At 36.2% G+C, this 21,044-nt stretch overlaps 1 protein-coding gene across 6 annotated transcripts in view; it reads right to left on the minus strand.

The window, feature by feature from the left end:
- The window catches only part of Rnf180 (ring finger protein 180), a 189,168-nt gene that overhangs the window by 154,941 nt on the left and 13,183 nt on the right, over positions 1 to 21,044 (minus strand). Inside the window, exon 1 of one of the 6 annotated variants that reach the window (XM_013518462.1) lies at positions 20,871 to 21,015. The exons of 3 other annotated variants lie outside the window; for them this stretch is intronic. The gene's annotated coding sequence lies outside the window, so the exon portion shown is untranslated. Of the gene's footprint in view, positions 1 to 20,488; positions 20,553 to 20,836; positions 21,016 to 21,044 lie in introns of those variants that run through there. 2 more of the 6 variants (XM_013518463.1, XM_013518464.1) reach the window with 2 other exon arrangements.

Below are 21,044 nucleotides of genomic sequence, written 5' to 3' on the forward strand. Positions count from 1 at the left end.
TTACAGTATTGTTACTAACATGTAAACTGACAAGATTTCCAGATTACATGTAGAATCTAAAAGAAGTCAAGGATGGTTGCAAATTCTTTGTTAAGGGTAACTTTAGGAATGGAACTGTCACTGACCTATATAGGGAAGGGTGCAGGTAGAACAGAAAGGCACAGCAAGAGTTTCATTTTCAGTGTATTTAGGTTTGTAGTGTCTGACCAGAAAACCTAATTGTAGAATGGTTTGCTAAAGCCCTGCAAATATTAAGATCTATAAAGTTGTGAGTAGACAGAAAAGAAAACCAAAAATTGAACCCCGAGTTCTCGCAAATTTTCTAAAGGTACAAATCTTCTCTCAGTTGTGTCTATACCTCTCATTTATTTTCTCAGGGATTTTGTAATTTTGGGTACAAACCCACATTTGCCATGAGTCTGGTTTGAGATCTTGTTTGAGAACATATCCTGCAGGAACAACAGTTTCACAATGTATTTTTCAGGTGCTCCAGAACCATCATCAATCCAGTAATGTTTTTATGTAAGAGTCTCAGTTTGGGGTTCCCTGTCTTACCCCAGTAGTATAAATTAAAATCCTCAGAAATAAAACTAAGGATTCTGAAGTGATTTGGAGAATATTATAATCTGAAAATGGGTAAATAAAGGAAAAGAATCCAATCAAGCATTTATTCTACCTTCTTTATAGACCATCTCAAGATAACCAAATTGTTTATGAGGAAAATTTCTTTATTATAGCAGCATGATGTTAATAAATATAGGATGATTACTTTACATTACCATTTTTCAACCCCCAATGAAATGATACATCTAGATAAAACCAGGAAGAGATGTTAGATGCTTTAGAAAAAACAATGATGGGGGAGACTACACGATGGCAGAGTTGAAGCAGGCCACATTTCATAGTTTCTCCATGACTCCAAACTGAGATGGGGTTAGAAACACATCTCACTAGCAAAGATATACACAGACTGAACGTGAAAGGGTAGAAAACAATATTCTAAGCTAACGGAATCCAAAAGCAATCAGGAATAGCTATAATCATTCTGATAAAACAAAACTTCAAGACAAAAACAGAAGAGACAAAAAATGCTATTATATATTGGTAATAGGAACAAATCACCAAGAAGCTATTTCTCAAAAGAAAAACTATGAATAGTCAATAGGTATATGAAAAAATGTTCAACATCTTTAGGCATTAGCAAAATGCAAATCAAACTACACTGACATTCCATCTGTCACCTGTCAAAATGGCTATCATCAAAGCATTCAAAAAGCAATAAATGCTGGTGAGAATACAAGGAAAAAGGAACACTTACACTCATACTAGGAATGTGATTTAATACAGCCATTATATAACACAATATGGAGGTTCCTCAAAAAACTAAAAAGAAAGTTACCATATGACACAACTATACCACTCCTTGGTATGTACCCAAAGGAATTAAAGTCAGCATACTATATGGATACCTTCTTTATTATACCACAGTTCACAGTAGTCAAGATGTGGAATGAACCCAGGTACCCCACAACATTGGAATAAAGAAAATATGATATATATACCCAATGGAATATAATTCACCAGTAAAAAAGAATGAAACTATGTCACTGCAGGAAAATTGACAGAACTGGAGAGTATCATAAAGCATCAAGTAAGTGAAATAAGCTAGACTCAGAAAGACAAGTATCATGTTTTTCATTAATATGACATCTAAAAGAGATGACATAAAAGTAGAAGGGAGACTGTTATTAGACAGACAGGGTATAAGGTATAAGGGGGTTGAAGTGAATACAATGGGGGAATTAAAAAGTTACAAATTATATCATTAAGAGATCATTGCATTGACATGAGTTTATTGTACACTCCATTAAGTGAAACAACAGGTTGTAAAACAGTATATATAGCACTGCCATCTTTTTATTTTCAAGAATGAATTAATGTATAGAATGATGCTCTCTGTTTCAATCTGTCTCTGATAGTGAGATGCTGAGTACTTTTTTCTTTTTGTTTAAGAGTATTTTTGTGGTATTATAAAATGTTTCTAAGCAGAGAAAGTTACTGCTACACAGATGTAAGGTGATGGATATTTTAATTATTTTGGTCATAGTAATTATTTCAGACATATGTATCTCAAAACATGATGTTGCACACCTTAAATTATATTATTTATTAATAAAAATGAGAAAGAAAAAGAATGATGAAGCACTTTATAATGAATGGATAAGGCTATTACCACAGGAACTCAAAGACAATCTGAGATTAGTAAAAACAACACAACTATATGTGTTTGCTGGGGCTGCCATAATAAAGTGTCCCAGTGTAGGTGGTTTAACAATAGAAATTCATCTTCTCACATTTGTGACGGCTAGACATCTAAGGTTAAGGTTTCACCATGCCTGACTTTTTTCTAAAGCATCTTTTCCTCTCACTGTAACCAAAAATGACAGTTGCTGTGTAGATGCCCATCCTTGGAGTTTCTGTGTGTGTTCAAATTTCTTCTGTAAGGGCCCAATTTTACAGAATTTTCACTTAATCACCTTTTCAAATGTTACCTCCAAATATCATGCTTGGACATAATGTGAGTTAGATCTTCCACATACAAATTTTGAAAGACACAATTTAACCCATAACAACCCCAAACATCATGAGACCCTCGGTGATATGCGATAGGAAAATTATAGCACCATTCAAGTGGCATCCTCAAAAGAGTAAAGAATAATCTGAATCAAATCAAACACTAAATCTATGAACCACTTTACTTACCATAAGAACATAAAAATATGTTAAATGATACCATAAGGATACACCTGGCTGAATCCAGAATATAGCAAATTGTACAGGGCAAATTATTTGTTTTAACAAATAATTGGATTTGTAAAGAAACTTGAGGTTTAAGAGACATATCCATTGACTAAAGGAGATAGAAAGGAGGAGTACATTTTTGACATCTATTGCACTGCATCGTGACCAGAGTTAACAACAGTGAATGTGTATCCCTGTGTATTTATCTCGTTAATATGACATCCAATATGTTTTTTAAGGTCCTTAGGCTAGAAACAAATACTGAAGTACCTACAGGTCAAATTAAATAATATAAAAAGAAATTAGATAATACAGAAAAAACAAACAAGAATAGACTATAAATAACCATTAAAGCTGCTGATGGATACATGAGGATTCATTATATCACTCTATTTTTGTGAATACTTTAAAATTTCCATAAAAGACCTAAGGAAACTTAATTTATAGAATATTTACATGAGACTTTTCCCTACCTTCTACTTAGAGACTAGGCCAGTATGTATTTCTTTATATCTCTCTTTGTCAGTGAATGATTTTTTTCTCTAAACTACTGTTCAAATGAGAATGTTGTTTTTTCCAAATCTTGGCTTTAGCCAGGAGTCTCAGTACAAATGCTGGCTCATGTGTACGCAAGGTCTCAATTATCTGTATGACCAAGAGTGTTAAAACCCACGCTCCTAGATTAAAGAACACAGCAACTCCACCTTCACCAGGGGGGAGGATAAATTTTATGCCATGTCTCTATTTCCTATGCTCTCCCACCTTTGTTCTTTTCAGTGCTTTTGGCTTTTACTTCCTTTACTCCAAATTAATCTATGCAACTTGGTAGTGTTTAATCAACTATTTCTCAAATTGTTCTGCATATCACTTACATTTTCAGGTTATCATAACCAGAAGCCTCTACTTCAGTAAACCATAAAAAAGAAAAACTAATTTCAGTTATTTGGTAGTGTCATTTAAATTTATATCCATGGTTCTTAGGATTTGATCTAAAAGCTTCAGAACGCTAAAGGGAAGAGGAAAGGGAGGAAAGAATATTAAGGTGGATTGAGGACAAGCACTTATCTCCAGCTTTTTCAGAAAGGTAAAATGGAGCAGAATTTATCTCTTTTAAAGACGAAAGGAGATATTTCATTCCACACACTCTACGAACAATAAGCAAATATGAAACCTCAAAAATTTTAGGTCAGAAATTATGGTTCTTGACATCTAAGTTTTACTTTATGGAAAATCTGAAGCACTTCATTTTTAACACCAAAGGAGAATTCTTCTTCCTGAAAAATGCAAACAGATTACTTTCTCCCTCCCATTAGAGGCTTCCCAGTGCTCTGCTAAACAGGTGGCTGCCCCTGATCTGCCAAATTACATTCTATAGCTCAGCAATCTAGCCATTCCAATGGTTCCCTCCTCCTGTTTGCATTCTTGGATCCTTGAAAAGTTTGTCTTTAGCCCTAGAAAATATTGCCATATCTTTCAGGTACCAGTTTAAAGGCCCCTTTTTATTGGTGGTGGGGTGTTATGTTTTAAATAAAAAACATTCCCCTAAAAGTCTCCTGTGTTCAGAAGTGAGACTTTTTTCTTTTGGAAGGGGACTGTTTCATATCGGCACTATGTTCATCAGTGGATTAGTCCACTGGTGAGTTCATAGTTGGGTGTGCTGTTGGGAGGTGGAACCTGGTGGGAGTAGGCAGGTCACTGGGGACATAGAGAGGTGTACTCTTATGCTCAGCTCCTACTCCCTCTTTCTGCTTCATGGCTTCCATGGGCTTGACACCCTGCCTCCACCATGCCCTCTCTACCATGATGTTTCTGTTCTGCAGCCAGTCAATCAATGACTGAATTCCCTGAAACCATGAGCCAAAATAAACCTTTTTTTCTTTAATTTGTGAATGTCAGGCATTACTTTTCAATGATGATAAAGCCAACTAATATAAAAAATTGGTACCTGAGAAGTGTGGTCATTGCTGTGACTGTATATGATCATGGGGCTCAGAAGCCATTGGAACTCAGCCACTAGATGAATTTGGAAAGTTTTGGAGATGCTGGCTAGAGAAGTCTTAGAATGCTCTAAGCAGAGATTGATGGAAGATGCTAGTGGGAGCTCAGACGATCAGAATGTTGACAGAAATGTGGACAGTAAAGGTCAGAGTCATGAGGTTTTAGAATGGAATGAGGACTGCACTAAAACCTGGACTAGAGTCATGCATGCTTATTTCTGGCAGAGAACTTCTCTCCATTTTATCCATGTCCTAAGATACTGTGTGAGGCTGAATTTAAAGGAAATTGAATAATTGATCTGACAGAGAAAATTTCAAGGAAGTCCAACATTCAGGCTGTGGTATGGGTACTGTGGCTGCTTTTAGCCATTTCTATAGTGAGAATCAAGAACAAAAAGCAGAGCTCAACCATTTGAAAAATTTTCAGCTATACCAGAAAGAAAGCACCTGTAAAGTTGGAGTCAAAGAGAGGATGGTTGCTGAAAAAGGTTAACATTTAAAAGAAGCCAAGTATTTTGGATCATGACAATAAGAAAGAGTTTTCTTTTGACTCTGCTGGTGATTTCTTTAGATGTGCAGAAACTTTTCAGTAGGATGAGATCCCACTTGTTGATTCTTTCAAGTGTTTCACGTGCAATTTGGTTTTTATTCATGAACTCTCTGCCTACCCCTATGTCTTCGAGGTTTTTACCTACTTTCTCTTCCAATAGATTTAGTGTTTCTGGTTTAATATTGAGATCTGTGAACCATTTTGACTTGAGTTTGGTGCATGGTGATAGGCTTGGGTCTATTTTCAGTTTTTGGCAAGTATTGAGCCAATTTTTCCAGCACCATTTATTAAAGAGGCTATCATTCTTCCAGTGAGTTTGATTGGCCCCTTTATCAAAGATTAGGTGGTTGAGTGTGTTTTTGGTTGTGTCTGTTTCTTCCAGTCTGTTCCATTGATCCTCAGGCCTGTTTTTTAGCCAGTACCAGGTGGATTTTATGACAGTAGCTTTATAGTATAATTTTAGGTCAGGGATTGTGATTCCACCTGACTTGTCCTTGTTGCCCAGGATTGCTTTTGCTATTCTGGGTCTCTTCTGGTTCCAGATGAATTTAAGGCATATTTTCTCAAGATCTGTGAGGTATGTGGATGGTAGTTGAATGGGAATTGCATTGAAGAAAGATATCCTGAGAGCATCTCAGGAAATGACAAGATCCCATACCTTCAAAGCCCAGGGCATAAAAGGGTAAACTCTTTTGGAAAACTGCTTTGAGAAGACACACAGGGTGCTCAGGTCATTCATGGCCACCTAGAGAAGTGTGTCCCCCAAGTTCAGCCATCCAGGCCTTCAATGACTATTGCAGCTGCTGTCCAAAGGGGCCAAATTATGGCTCAAACTGGCAGCAGACTCACATTATCCATGTGATGCTAGCTTTTTTTTTTTAGGCATGCAAAATGTGAGTGCTGTGGGGTAATGGAGGTTTCCACTCCAACTTCAAAGGAAGGCCTGGGAGGCCAGACAACATGCCCCTGAAAGGGGCAATACATGAAGCTGTGATGATGAAGCCAAAGGTTCAGTGGAAACTTCAGGAAGTGCCAGATACCAGGAATATAAATCATCTGTTCAGTGAAAGAGATAGAAGGTCATATGGGCTGCGAACTATGTGGCCATATGAATGAGGATGCCCAAACCCCCTGAAGCTCACATCTCATCAGAAGCACCCACAGGTACTGGACAAGGAGCTATAGGATTTACTGTTTGTCCTGCTGGTTTTAGTGGTGCTTTAGCCTGATTCCTTTTCTATTTCCTATGCCTCCCCTTTGGAATGGGAATATTGAACCTATACTATTATATGTTGGAGATATTTAATATTTTTTGCTGTTTGTACAGGGACTCTCAGCTAGGAGTGTGACTTGAGTGTCAAAGCAGATTGGTTCATGCTCAGATTAGTAAGTTGCAATCAATGCTGGAACCAGTAAGACTTTGGTGACTCTTAGAGGTAGGTTGAATGCACTTTGCATAATGAGAAGGACATGAGCATTTGTAGGTCAGAGTCAGTATGTTATGGTTTAGATCTAAAATGTTTCCCCACACTCTCCCTTCTTCAAAGGTAGGGCTTTTTTGGAAGGTGAATGGATAACACAAGAGCTATACTTGTCAGTAATTAGTCCACTGATGTCTTCATAGCTGGGTAGGCTAGTTGAGCCTAGTTGGAGCAGGAAGGTAACTAAGGGCAGGGTTTGGAGGAGTATACCCTTGTCCCCATCCCTTTCATGCCCTGTTTGCTTCCTGGCTGCCATGGATTGAGCATTATTCCTCCCACAGGCCTTTCTGCCATGGTATTTCTGCTCCGTAGCCAGTTAACCAGGGAATGAATCCTTTGAAAGCATGAGCCAAAATAAACCCTTCTTTTAACTTGTGGGTGTCAGGTACTATGTCTCAGAAATGAGAAAGCTGACTAATACACAAGACAGTTTCCTCAATCTAGGTATGATCCTTTTATATTTTCCTCTGAAGGCCTTTTTTGTTTTCTTTCAGAACATTTATTATACTGTTGATTACTTCTTTCATGTCTGCCTTCTTTGATGAATTGCAAACTCTTCAACAGTTTCAACCCTTAGTATCCACGAGATATTGGTTCCAGGATCCCCAGCAGTAGTAAAAAAAACTCAGCTTTTTAAGTCCCTTATATGATATGAATTTGTATGTAATCTACATACATCTTCTATAATTTAATCTGTAGATTATTTTTAACACTCAGTTCTTTAAGTCCCTTTTATGATATGTATTTGTATGTAATCTACACATTCTCTTCTATTAATTTGTAGATTATTTTTAATGTTAATGCTATGCAAATAGTTGTTATACAATATTGGGAAAAGGGCAAGGAAAAAAATGTCTGTTCATGTTCAGTAAAGACACAATTTTTCCCAATACTTCCCAATACTTCCACAGTTGGTTGAATCTACCAATACATAATTCACAGACACAGAGGATTGACTATTATAGTGTTAACTCTATTCTATGGTACCTATATGAATGAATAATTGTATGTTAAAGAGTAAACATAAGACCAAAACAAAAACCAAAACCATCTAATCCTGTCCTTACTCTGCTTAAAGTCAGGGCACAATTTATTGGCATTAGGCATCACTTCCAGAGGAAGCTAGTCTCATTAGCCTCATAAAGCTATTATAGAGATTGACGCTATTATAGAACATAGCCCAAGTTTCATGACATAATGAACCACGTTTTCTTATGACTCTGTGTTACTGGATATATTAAAAATATTTATAATCTTCATCATAAAATATGTATTTCCCCCTTTTTAATTAGCAAGTGGCCAAAAAGTGGTATACCCTCTATATTTTTTAAACTAAAATCTCCACATGAAGTCAAAGGGTTGACACTACTATTTTTAAAAATAGCTATTTTTTTTTAGTATAATACTTAGTAAGTGACACTGGCTTCTTTAATCATAAAGACACTCCTATGAGGTCTGGATTAACTTTTATACATGAGAATATTGAGCCCTGAGAAATTAAGGAATTTCTCAAACTTCTCAAATCATTCTAAATATTCTAGTTTTCAGATTTCTAAGGATGAGAGGGGTAAGGAAGTTGAAGTCCTGTCAGAATTCTAAGTTGAGAGAGCAAAGTGCTCACTTTACTAGTGCAGAGAAAGGCAACCAATATCATTAGCTGTGCTCCCTACCTGTTGACATCAAAGCTGGCTACAGTAAGAAAAGCGGAACACAGAAGCAGCAACTATCTCCATGTAATATCTTTTACCCTATGTCAGACATATTCTTTTTAGCTATCCTAAAAATAAAACAAGGTCAAATAAGCTGTCAGAGTTCACACACTACTGCACATACCATTATTTTAGTATATAGATTTGAGGGCTTTTCCACTTTTAACTTTTGCATCGCCTGTCTGTACTTTCTTCTTTTCTTTACAGAATCCACATCAAGGCACATGTAATTTACTATCATTTAGTGTCTTCTTTTTATCAACTTCTCACTGTCTTTCAGCAACCGCTTCTGTAGATGGCTGCTGAAGTCCTTCAGCATCAATCTTCCTGAGCTTTACTTATACACTTCAGTGGTGTATTAGGACCTATGGTACACTAGTTGCTTCTTCTGTCTTCTCATTCAATGAAGCCCTCAGAGGCTGCTAAAGTATGTAGGGTCTAACTTTCCTTCTTTAAATGTTTCCCAAGATTAATGCTTTCTACATCCTGAACAGTTACTCACAACTCTCAGTAAGTCCAACATCCACAGTTTTGCCATAAAACTTTCTATGGTGATTAGTAAAGATCTTTTCATGAAATCAGATGGATTCATTTTGTGAAATTTCTTTAAAGTCAGTGCTTTGAAAATCATATTCCCTATGAAAGCAGCTGCTGCACTTTGACCCTCACATAAAATTTTATAAGGAATCCCAAAATTTCCACCTAACAAAAGCAATGAAGGGGTTGAATATTTCATTATTTGCAGAAATCCTGAAAATGGATACAAAACAGTATATTCATGAAAATATTACCAATCAAGTTATGAAATTAATGTTATATTCCTTTCAGTAATAAATCTTGTCTTACTCTACAATATTTCAGAGGTTTTATTTTAGGTTGCCGTATCTGTTTTTCTTCATACACAAGTTTAATTTCCCAGACCTCTTTGGTAAACAGACAGATTAAGAAAATTACCCATGATCCATGATGGTTTTTCATCTATGGGGTCAAAACTTGCTGATATCGAAAGGTCTCCAACCATTAACCTTATCTCTAACAGACCTCATGACCTGGTTTTCTGCTCCCTGCTCTATACTTGGAGTGGGCATCTTGCAGGACCTTTATTGCCTATATTCTTCCCTTGGAGAGAAACTGAAATAACCCATAATTAAAACTAACCACAATTGTTCATGTATTATCACCAGGGTTCTTTGTGCCTCAGGTCTCCATATGCTCTGCCAGTGATGCTTCTGCCTAGTGGCTTATTGGAACTTGCTCTGAACACAGGAAGGAAAAGAAAATCCAGCAGCTCCTGCCTTACAGAGCAGAATCTAACAGGCAGAGATACACATTTGTTCAGTTTGCTGGTCCTACTTTAAGGGCAGAATGGACCCTTTTAGTCTATATTTACTAAGAAGTCAGCATTATGAGTTCAGGGTGGGAGATACAGATACTAATGCAGAAAATTTAAGTCACTTCTTTCTGGTTTTGGATTTTAGTTTTATTATTATTCCTGGTTTTATGTTGAGTTTTCATTTTATCCCACATCTTAATAGACTCATGAAAAAAATGAGACAAGGCTATACAGGAGACTGCTAGTTAATAGAACTAAAAAACTTATATACATTTTTAAAATTAATATTTTATGTAATCTCAACAAGAAACTAGGTGGCATATTTATTTCATTTACCTATTCATACTGTGCCTTACCTAGAAACATCTTTGGAAAATAGCTACAAACTCTGAAAAGACCAAGGTTGTGACTACATTGCTGGTTCATAAAACCATTTCAAAAAAACAGAGTAGAATATATTGATAAACTGAAAAATTGATAACTTTTAAGTTTTAGTATAATAAAGAAAATTAAGATACCTCCCCCAAGCTATAAGAAACTTGTAAGAAACTTACAAGAAACTTATATAAACAATGAATTAAACAACACACATTTTCAAACGACAAATATCCAACAGAAAAATTAACAAAGCAAATGAAAATGCAGTAGCCACAAGAGAAAATCCAAATGGTGAACAATCACATGAAAAGTATTCAGCCTCACCAGAAATCAAAAAAATGAAAATAAAAATTAGATTCAATTTTACCACATTCAGAAAATTTAGTCTTATAATACCAAGTATAAAAATGATATAGAGGAAAAACAAGAATGTCATGAACTGCTGTGTGAAGGTATAATTAGGCATTTTATAAAATAATTTGACAAAATTTGCTAAGAAAAAATATGTGTTTAGATAGATTTGTAGTTATATTTCTAGGTTTATATGTATATAAAGAAACATTATATCATATAGGAATGCTCTTTTTAGCAATACTTTGCAACAATAACAAAAACTGGAAACAACCAAAGTGTGCATTAACAGATTTAATTATTATGTTTTTGTCCATTCATACAATAGAATAGTATATAGTATTAAAAGTTAATAAACTAAAGCTACCTGTATCTAGAAAGTATTCAAAACTATTTTTAAAAAGTTGCAAAATATACACATTAAAGAATGTAGTATAGTAACACAAGCTTTAAAACACGTGAAACTATTAAATTTGTTTAGTGATACATGCATAAGTAGCACAAATATAAAAACATGCATGGGGAAAACAAGCACCATGTTTGGAAAACAGTGAACTCTAGGAAGGGACCAAAGGAGGCTTAAATTCATCTTCTTTTTCTTCTTAAAAACTAGAATATATATTTCCTTCCTCCTTTCTTGTACTACTAATTTCTATTGGTTTACTGAAAAGAACAGTTAATGCTTAATTGATCAATTTTCCATACCTATATCTGGTAATCTGAACAACTACTTTGAAGATAAGGATAGGTAATATAACAACCATTGTTAATTTCCTATCATCTTGTATTGAAATTTTGTATCATTTTTATTTTTATTTTTTATTCTCTTTAAAATAAAAAAAACTAGAAAACTAGCCAGGAATGGTGAGGGAAACCTGTAATCCTCAAAATCTGAGAGGCTGAGGTAAAAGGGTTGCAAATTCAAGCCCAACCTGGGCAAATTAGTGACTTAAGGAGATTCTCTCTCAAAATAAAACATAAAAAAGCAGTTGGGGATATAGCTCAGTACAAAGGCCTTGGGTTTGCAAAGGCCCTGGGTTCCACCTCCAGGACTGCAAAAGAACAAAATAAGAAGCCAAGCACAGTTTCACACACCTGAAATCCCAGCACTGGGGAGGCAGAGGCAGGATCACTGTTGAGTTAGAGGCCAGCCTAGGATTCAAGGCCAGTCTGAATTTCATAGAAAGACTCTGTCTAAAAAACAAAAAACAAAACAAAACAAAAGAATAACCCCCCCTCCAACAAAATTAGAATAATAAAATGTTAGTATTTTTAAAGCTAAGTGGTAGGGATGTGTACAGGCGGTTAGTAAGCTATTTTCTGTACACATTTCAAGCAGTTTATAATGTTTTAAATCTTTAAAACACTGTTTTATCAGAAATATGGAAACCACATGTTTTTGTATTATTTTGTGCCTCTGAGGAAAAGAAACCTACGTGCAGAATAAGTTCAAGGCTAAAATAAATGAAATATCCAAGAGCAAAAGAATTAACTAACAAAAAGAATTATTAGGTACATTAAAGCATTTACTAATGTGCAAAATACAAAAAAAATTTTGTATTGCTTTGAGGAGTATATAAAGCTGCATTAGACTTTCATTTAATACTTAGATACCAAAGTATAGCATACTTATAATCAGGAGGAAGGGGCTACCACTATAAATATTTCAGCCAAAAATTACCTGTGCAAAGTGGTCTCGGTCATTGTGCATCTGAAATACCTGAATGTTTTCTAGGAGACCAAATGCTCAGGACTCACTCTAAGCCTGCTTGATTCAGAAGATCTGAAGTAATGACTGCACTCAGCAAGGTAAAAAAAAAAATTCATTAATGCATGAAAATGGCCCAATGAGAAAAATGAGCAACCCTGACTGATTTAGACAGATGACACAATTTTTTCAATGGCCATATGGCCACCATATCCTGCCTGTACACTATACAAACAATAGATGAAATATGAAAACATAAGTCACTGAGAAGATATTTAATAATACTATTCCAACTAATACAACAAAGAATAAGGGACAGTGGTTACATTTCATATGAAAAGTATTACTCATAAAGTGTTCTTGGTTATTAGTAAATGAATCACACAAGAAAAAAAATAGGTGCGCTTGTTATGGAATAAAGACATCACAAACTATAATTGAAACACTCTCTTGCTGCTATGATAACAAGGCTGAATATTCTTTGTTCCCTCTTCCAGATTTCTCCAGCTAGTTCCTTTACCTTGCTCTAATTCCCAAGAGTCTAGCTTTTGGACTGTAACAACTATGCTCTCTTGCCTTTGGGCTTCCAATTCAATTTGCCAGAAAGTGAAGCTGGAGTAAGTATTTTCCTAGCTCCTCCCTGCCAGATCACAAACAGCACAGAATTCTAGCCTTCTCCACATAGCTAGCTACCCTTTCTTCATCTGTTTGTTTTCGTTGTTCCTGCTGCTGCTGTTGTTGCTTTGCCCCTTCAGCCACATCATGAGAGATGATAATCTTCTCATTATTATAAGCTCTGGGGTAGTGTGGGAGTACACACAGAAAGATTGAGAATGACTGATTTGTATTTTTGAGGGGAAAACATTAAGTGGAGAAAAAATTTAATGCCAAAATAATAATTAAGATCATAAAAAGTATCTAACAAATAGAACTATTAGCTAACTGTCAGAACTAGGGAGTCAAAGAAGGCTTTATGGAGAAATATTACACCTAGGTCCTAAAGGATAGAGAGGATTCAGATAACAATAGGTAGAGTGGAGACAAATGGGAATCTCAATTAAGTAAAATAAGCTAGAAAACTAAGATGAGAGAGGATACAATCATACTCTGTTGCTTGGTTAGTAATTCTTGACAAGTAGGAAAGCTTTATTTCTGAATCTACAACTTTTAATAGTCCTAAGCCAAGAGATACAGCTGTAGAAATATTTATTACCCAATTTATGTATCTCTCAGAAGGCAAATAATCTGTGGAATAGATTTTACCCTGAAAACAAAAATTTGAACTGAATTTGGTCAGGAAGACAAACCTTAGTTTTAATTTCTATCTCCATGAAACTATGATTAGACAGCACCCAATTTACCCACATCACTAGCCCACCTGACTATACTCATTCCATGATACTTCTAGGAAGATGGCAAAGTGGTAAATAGCAGAGAAAGAGCCTCTCTGAGGGTTGTCATTCAAACACTGGAATATAGCAACACAAGGAAGACAAGAAGGGAAGTAGATCCCCTGGGCACAGGAAGGATCTGAAGTATTGAAGCTCACAGAGAGAGCAAAGAGAAAAACATCAACAAAGAAGGAGGAGGTAGCCAGGGAAGCCTTCTCCCTGAGTCAGGATTCACTTTGTGGGAGGAGTGATTCAAACTTGTGGACACAGTGACCTCTGGCAAAACTAGAAGTCTCCATGAAGAGACGTAGCAGTGGAAGGGAACAGGGGACATGGTGGACTGCACTAGCTGGGGGGTGAGCGCTGCGGGCTCAGATGTCCTGCAGAAGACAGCAATTGGCCAGGAGCCTTTCTGGAGAGGGGACAACTGAGTACAAAAATCAGAACAACTGCTGGGTCCATATAGGGGCTCCCAGTTGAGTTCAAGCATGTAGAAGGTACCATGATGGCGCAGACTGAATGCAGGCTGCAGGCTCAGTCTCATAGCTAGAATCCAGCCTTCATTGCAAGGAAATAAAAATGTAGGCTCACTGAGATTACCCACTACCCTGCCATAAAGCTACTGCTGGCTTGCTGGGATAAATCAACACAGATCTGGACTCTGTCTCTACACATTGTCTACCAGTGACAGCAGAGACAAACCTTAAGGGGGACTTTTTTTTTCTTCTCTCTCTTTTCTTGTTTGTTGCTGTTTTGGGGTTTTTTTTCTCTTCATTATTGGATCTTGTTTTTATATGAGTGTGAACGTGGTTGTTAGCTCCTTTGTGTCAGCTGTTCTGTTCTGTTTTGTTCTGTTCTTCCTTTTATTTCTTCCTTCTGTCTTTCCCATCTGTTTTTACACCAGTTTCCCAAAGTTTGTATGATTCCCCTTTGTCCTCCAGCCTTGCTTCTAATCCCTTCCTCTTCTTTTACTTCTTTATTTTTACCTAGCCCCTTTTAAATTTCCTCCCTTGAGGGTAAAAATGACATTCTGAAGACTTACTTACTGTATATGATTTTCTGGTTTGTTTATATGTTCATATGGTTAAAGGTGGCAAATTAATAGCTAACTCAGGGGGCTGGGGATTTAGCTCAGCGGCAAAAGCGCCTGCCTGGCAAGCGGAAGGTCGTGAGTTCAGTTCCCGGTACCGGAGAAAAACCAAAAAAAAAAAAAAAAAAAAAAAAAAAATAGCTAACTCAGTTTGTTATTTTCTAGGCTGTTCTTGATGCTATTGTTATTGCTGACTGTATCACTTTAGCAAAGTGACATAATTATTTCAACCAGCTATTCTTCCTGATATTACAAGACTGAGATTGCCTAAGGGTCATAAAAACACTGTGAGCCAGTGCCAAAGAATGAGGGCTGGACCCAGCAACTCAGCAATGCATTCCCGGAAAATTAAAGAGGTAGGATTTTGCAACACATTCAAAATCCAAAAACCAGCTACACCTGGAAAACACCTCTGAGAGGCAGTCATTTCCTAAAGGTTCTAAACACTAGCATTAACCCAGGAATTAAACTAGAAGGAAGGAAGGAAGGAAGGAAGGAAGGAAGGAAGGAAGGAAGGAAGGAAGGAAGATAGATATCCAGGAGAATAAAAATTCCACTGCAATTCAAGCAGATATCCAGGAGAATAAAAATTCCACTGAAAGTATCTGTAGCAGATTGAGCCAATGTAAGGACAGAATCTCAGATATAGAAGACAAGCTTATAGCTAGTGGTCATAAAAATGATTTCTTAAAAATAGCATGGGACCATGAGAAATCAATACAGCAGGTGCCAGATGATGCAAAAAAGAATAACATAAGATCAACTGGTGTCAATGAAAAAGCAGGGGATAGCACAAATGCGATAAAAAATTGTTCACAGACATTATGGCAAAAAACTTCCCTGGTAGGGAAAAAGAATTTGACATGCAGTTAAGTGAGGATATAGAACTCCACTTAGCCATGATCAAAAAAAAAATCTACAGCCAGGCATATCATATTCAAGATTCCAGAAATTCAACACAAAAAAGAAACAAATCACCTATAAAGAAAAGCCCATCAGAACCACAGCACAAACAGACTTCTCAGCACAAACCCTCAAATCAATGAGAGTTTAGTGTGAAGTATTGCAAGCCCTAAAGGAAAACAACCCAGACTGATGTACCCTGCAAAACTATCTTTCAAAATTGATGGAGAAATAAGATACTTTGATTCCATGATGTCCTAAATGGTATCCATATGTCAATTTTGGCCTGTTGGATATTTCTGCCACAGGTTTCTGAATAGGCTAGACAATTCTCATTCAGAATAATCCATACTTATCTCAGCCATTCTACAAAAAGAAATAAAAATGTTTTGAAGCTGCTTTTAAAACCTGTTGGCCAGCCGTGGTGACACATGCCTGTAATCCCAGCACTTAGGAGGCTGAGGTAGGAGGATCATTGCAAGTCCAAGAGCAGCCTGGGCTACAAAGTGAGCTCAAACCCAGCCTGAACTGCACAGGGAGAATCTTTATCAAAAAAGGCCAAAAAAAAAAAAAAAAACCTGTTATCTATGCTAACCTGTGTTTAAAATCTATGCTAATGGTCCCTGCTTGTTTACAAGGTTTTCCACTATCAAAAAAAAAATGATGAACTAGGTAAGGAGATTACAGAACATGAGGGCAGTTTTATTGCTAACAGGACATTCCCTAGCATTTCTGCTTGCTACAGAAAAACTTATCAAGTTTTTTTTTCAGTGTAGCAGCTGCAATTTCCTCAGCCAGCTGTTGCAAGAGACTCAATCATTCAGGTTATTTCTCAAAAAATATTCTAAAAACCTACAAAAGCAAGAAAATACTTTGTGTATTAAGTAGTTAATGTTCATGTCACCAAGAACACATTTTACTAATACAAATCTATTTTTGTACACTTTATTGTTTACTGCTTTCTCTTTCTGGGTTTTAATAATGGTCCCTTGGTCCAAAGCAAAACATTTTGATACAGGTAATTTTATGGGGTTGTTTTGATGAGGGAAAATTTTGACAAGATTTTAAGAATTATATATATATATATATATATGATAGTTAAGATAATTATACTACTAATTTCTATTAGTTCATTGAAAAGGTTTGTGTTTATATTGTTTGATCAATTTTTCATGCCTATATCTTGTAATCTGAGCACCCACTTTGAAGATAACAAGACACAATGCATTAACTACAGTTACTCTCCTACTATCTTGTTTTGAAATTTTATGTCATTGTTTTTATGTTTTTTCTCTTCAAAATAAAAAAAAGATTTTAAGAATGAACCATTAAATTTCCAGATTCAGAAAAAAAATAATGTTATATATAAAACAGATATCCTCACATTTCTCTTGAGCTTCTCTACCTGCAACTATATTGTACCCAAAGGTGACAATCAAAGTTGAAGGACCAGTCAGGATGAGACTGGTATGCACATGACCTAGAAGTCAAACAATGTGTACAACTAGGACATGTTTATCACCACATTTACTCACTTTAGAAAGGGCCATTCTATGGGAAAATAATTTTCTGCAAATTTATTTGCACATTCCACAGTCTGCATCTAAAAATCTTTGATTTCTGTCAAAGTTAACATTTCCTTTTGATTAAAATATAAATTTGGCTCCTGAATAATACAATTTTTTACTTGATTATGAAAAGACAAGCATCTCTTGCTTTTATATGTCCCTGATCATGCGTTTATTATGCAGTAGGCTGAAGTATATTTGTAATCACAGTGTTATTACTTACTCTCAGCTATACACTGTACAGACAATCCCCTACTCCTATTACCTCAGAAAATGAACTCACATGTTGATTATAAAACTCTTCGTGATAAATTAGGGGGATCAAGTCAATATCTCCTTAACTGTTAATACCATTAGAAGAGCCTTTTGGCACTCACATATGATGTATGCTATATGGTGGTTTGGCTCCTCCAAAATTAATGCTGAGACTTCATCTTCATTGTGGTGGTAGTAAGAGGTGAGGCCTTTTGGGAAGTGATTAAATAATGATGTCTCTGACTCTTACTGGATTAGTGCTTTATAAAAAAGCTTGATGATTACTAGCTTAGGCCTGTTTTTACCAATCTGCCCTCTGCCTCTGAGGCTAAGCGTTGATTTTGGAAGCAGAGACCAGGGTCTTCACCAGGCACCAAACTTTTCGGCCTCCAGAAATAAAAAAAGTACATTTCTATTCTTTACAAATTATCCAATTTCAGGGCTGGAGATATAGCCCAGCAGTACAGTGCCTGCTCTGCAAGAGTGAGGTCCTGAGTTCAATTTCCAGTACCAAAAACAAAACAAAACAAAATTATCCAATTTCAGATATTTTGTTATTTAGCACAAATGGTCTAAGATGTATAATAGTTATTAATTTTTCAAGCCCAAAAATGCATGAACAAAATGAGCGGTAAGTAGGCGTAAATAAAATGTACAGAACACCATTGTTATAGGCTGAAGTTCTTCACTAGGCCCCAGTAGATCAAAGCACAGTGATGTCATGCATTTTAAGCGCCACATAATCAAAATGAAACTTTAAGAAAGCAGGTAATACTCAATCAGACCAGATTTTCCTGAAAAAGAGATGTGCATCAATCAATACAAACCAGCCCTATCAACCTGAGCTGGCAGAAAAGGGAATCTCTTCCATATTAATACTTACAATAAAAGTAACATGATCAACTTTTTAAATTATTTTTCCTTGTTCTCACCATACAAAAATCTACTGTTCTACAATGCCCAGATGAGCACTCATTTTATGACATACTGCATGATTCTAAAATCACTAATAAAAGTCAATTAGACAAGATTTATACTTGTGTTTATGTGAAGTTCAAAGACCTATATGAACTACACTCCAAACTAGTCCTGTTCCAGTAAAATTAGTGACCTACTTAATATATCCTACTTAAAATATAGTTTGTGAAATACCTGATTCTCAACAAAATCAAAGTGTTAAAAAGAGGTGACTGTGAGGTAACAATACAAATTATTAGTTTCAATATGTATAACAGTGTGTAATGTACACAGAGATTAGACTTCAGCTTACAATAACCACTGTCCCTTTCAGTGTAGTCTTCTGGCAAGGCTGCAAACTTATTCTAATAATGTCATTATTTTAAACTATTTTAAAACTGCCCATCCCTTCAAAATTGCCTTCAGAGTTATCAGGATAATCCTTTAAATATCCTTAATAGGGGTAAAATGTAGAATCAAGTTTTGTAATCAGGCAGAAATCATTCTGCCAAGTAGAGAAAATAAGTGCTCAAGCTATATTACATTTATTTTTATTATTTAAACAAACACCAGGTATAGTGGTACACACCTGTACTTGGAAGGCTGACACAGGAGGACCTCAAGTTCAAGGCAGGCTTGAATAAGGTATGGAGACCCAGTCTCAAGCAAAAATTTTTCAAAGGGGGTAAAGACACAGCCTAGCACTACATCTGGTTTAATCCCTAGTATTACAAACAAGTGCTTATCATGATACTTTATGTTTTACTCAGTGTATACTGTACATACATACCTTAACATAGTAATGGTTTATATTATTTGTAAAATGAATCAAAATTTCAAAGGATTCAAAATAATTATAAATAGGAATAGCATTACTAGAGTAAGTTTTTAGCCTCCTATGGTAACTACTTGGGAAGACTATCACTTTAAAACATAAATGATAACATGTTTAGGGAAGGAGTTTCCCACTGTCTGGTTACACTGTGATGGCACAAATCAGTTTCCCTCCACAGAGTTAAAACTAAGGTATTTTCTACCCATTATTTCACTCATTCTCCAAATAATGCTATGAAAGAAACGATAATTTATCATGTTTTTTCAGATGCCTCAGTGCAAGTGGTATAAGGGAAGGAACTTTGTCTATTCCAATTATGTCTAGCGACACTGTTCTATAAACATTGTGCTTTATGGTTAGGGAAATTTAAGTTAATTTTTCAGCATTATGCTTCTTGGTAAATACCCACTGTATAAGTATAAGCTGTTATTATTATTCAGGTAGATGCGTCATAAAATATTACATGTCTATTAAAAATGATCATTAATTTATTGCCTATGTGCCTGGAAGACTTCCTTCTTGATGTATGCGAGTTACTTATTAAAGAGGCTAGGGTCTGTCCTCAGATTCACTAATAAACGTCCAGGTAACTATTTTAAAAGCCTCCAAAAATTTAATGCTCTTTTTTAAATTTTAAAAAACTCTTCACTTTAAAAAATCATATGGAAAAAAAAGAAGAAAATCAGAGTTACAAAAGCTCCATTGAAAAACTATTAAGGAAAATGGTCAAGAAACTGGTAAACTGCTCCTGTCTTTGGGGAAATAAGAAAGTACAATATAATATGAATACAACTGCCATAAAGTTAATTTTAATCAACGTAATTAAAATGACGATTCTGCTAAATGTTCATTTCTTTACGAGAAAAGGAAAACTGCTGCTCAATATTCGGGGATACCTAGCAGCTCGACGCTTCCATTCCACTTATTAATACTCAGGGTCTCCGCTATGATCATATCAAATATCTTTCGGCTGCCAGTAGCACTATGTTTACAGAGGAAATGAAAAATTTAAGTAAAAAAGAATTCGACTCTTCGACTCCACCGATACTATTCAACAACTGAAGTAATTTTGATCTCTTAAGTATCACTTTTAGGGCTAGTATTCTAGGAGTCTGAAAAGATTCCATTCTATTTTTTAAGGAAAGATTTTAATAATTAATATGTAAATTAAAATGAGTACCTTTCTGGCATCCTTTGATCACTAAATTTTGTTTGCGGATGCGAGCCGGACGGGCACACCGAGGACAATAATCCGTCACACAAGTTCTAATCCCCGTTGCCCCAAGCACTGACTGCTTAGTTTTGATACTCGCTTTTCTGCGTGAGTGCCCCAGCAGTCCCCGCAGTAAAATGGAGTAATAAGTAACCTGCCCACATCACGCTCCTTTGAAGTTAACTAATGAGTGCTCTCACGGGTCCATTTAAATCTATTAGAAGCTGCAAAATCACTGAGTATTATTTGGACAACAACCCGGCAGCTTATACTTGTCGGCGCTAATAATAACTTCCCAGCGGACCCTCGCCCCACCTCCGTCTCCAGGCTGGTTAGCCTCACTTCTGACCTCTGCCTCGCAGAAAGTCCGCGCACTCCAGACTCGGGGCTGCAACAAAAGCAGCTGAAACAGCGGCGCCGAGAAGGACCAGACAAAAGGCGCGGACGCGGGCGGAGGACGCCGGCCGCGCAGGGGGTGTGCGCCGCCCTCCCCGCGGCCCTGAGCCCGAGCGGGGCGCAGCTG

The sequence above is a fragment of the Chinchilla lanigera genome, unplaced genomic scaffold, assembly GCF_000276665.1.
Source record: "Chinchilla lanigera isolate Chin_1 unplaced genomic scaffold, ChiLan1.0 scaffold00045, whole genome shotgun sequence".
Lineage (NCBI taxonomy): Eukaryota > Metazoa > Chordata > Mammalia > Rodentia > Chinchillidae > Chinchilla > Chinchilla lanigera.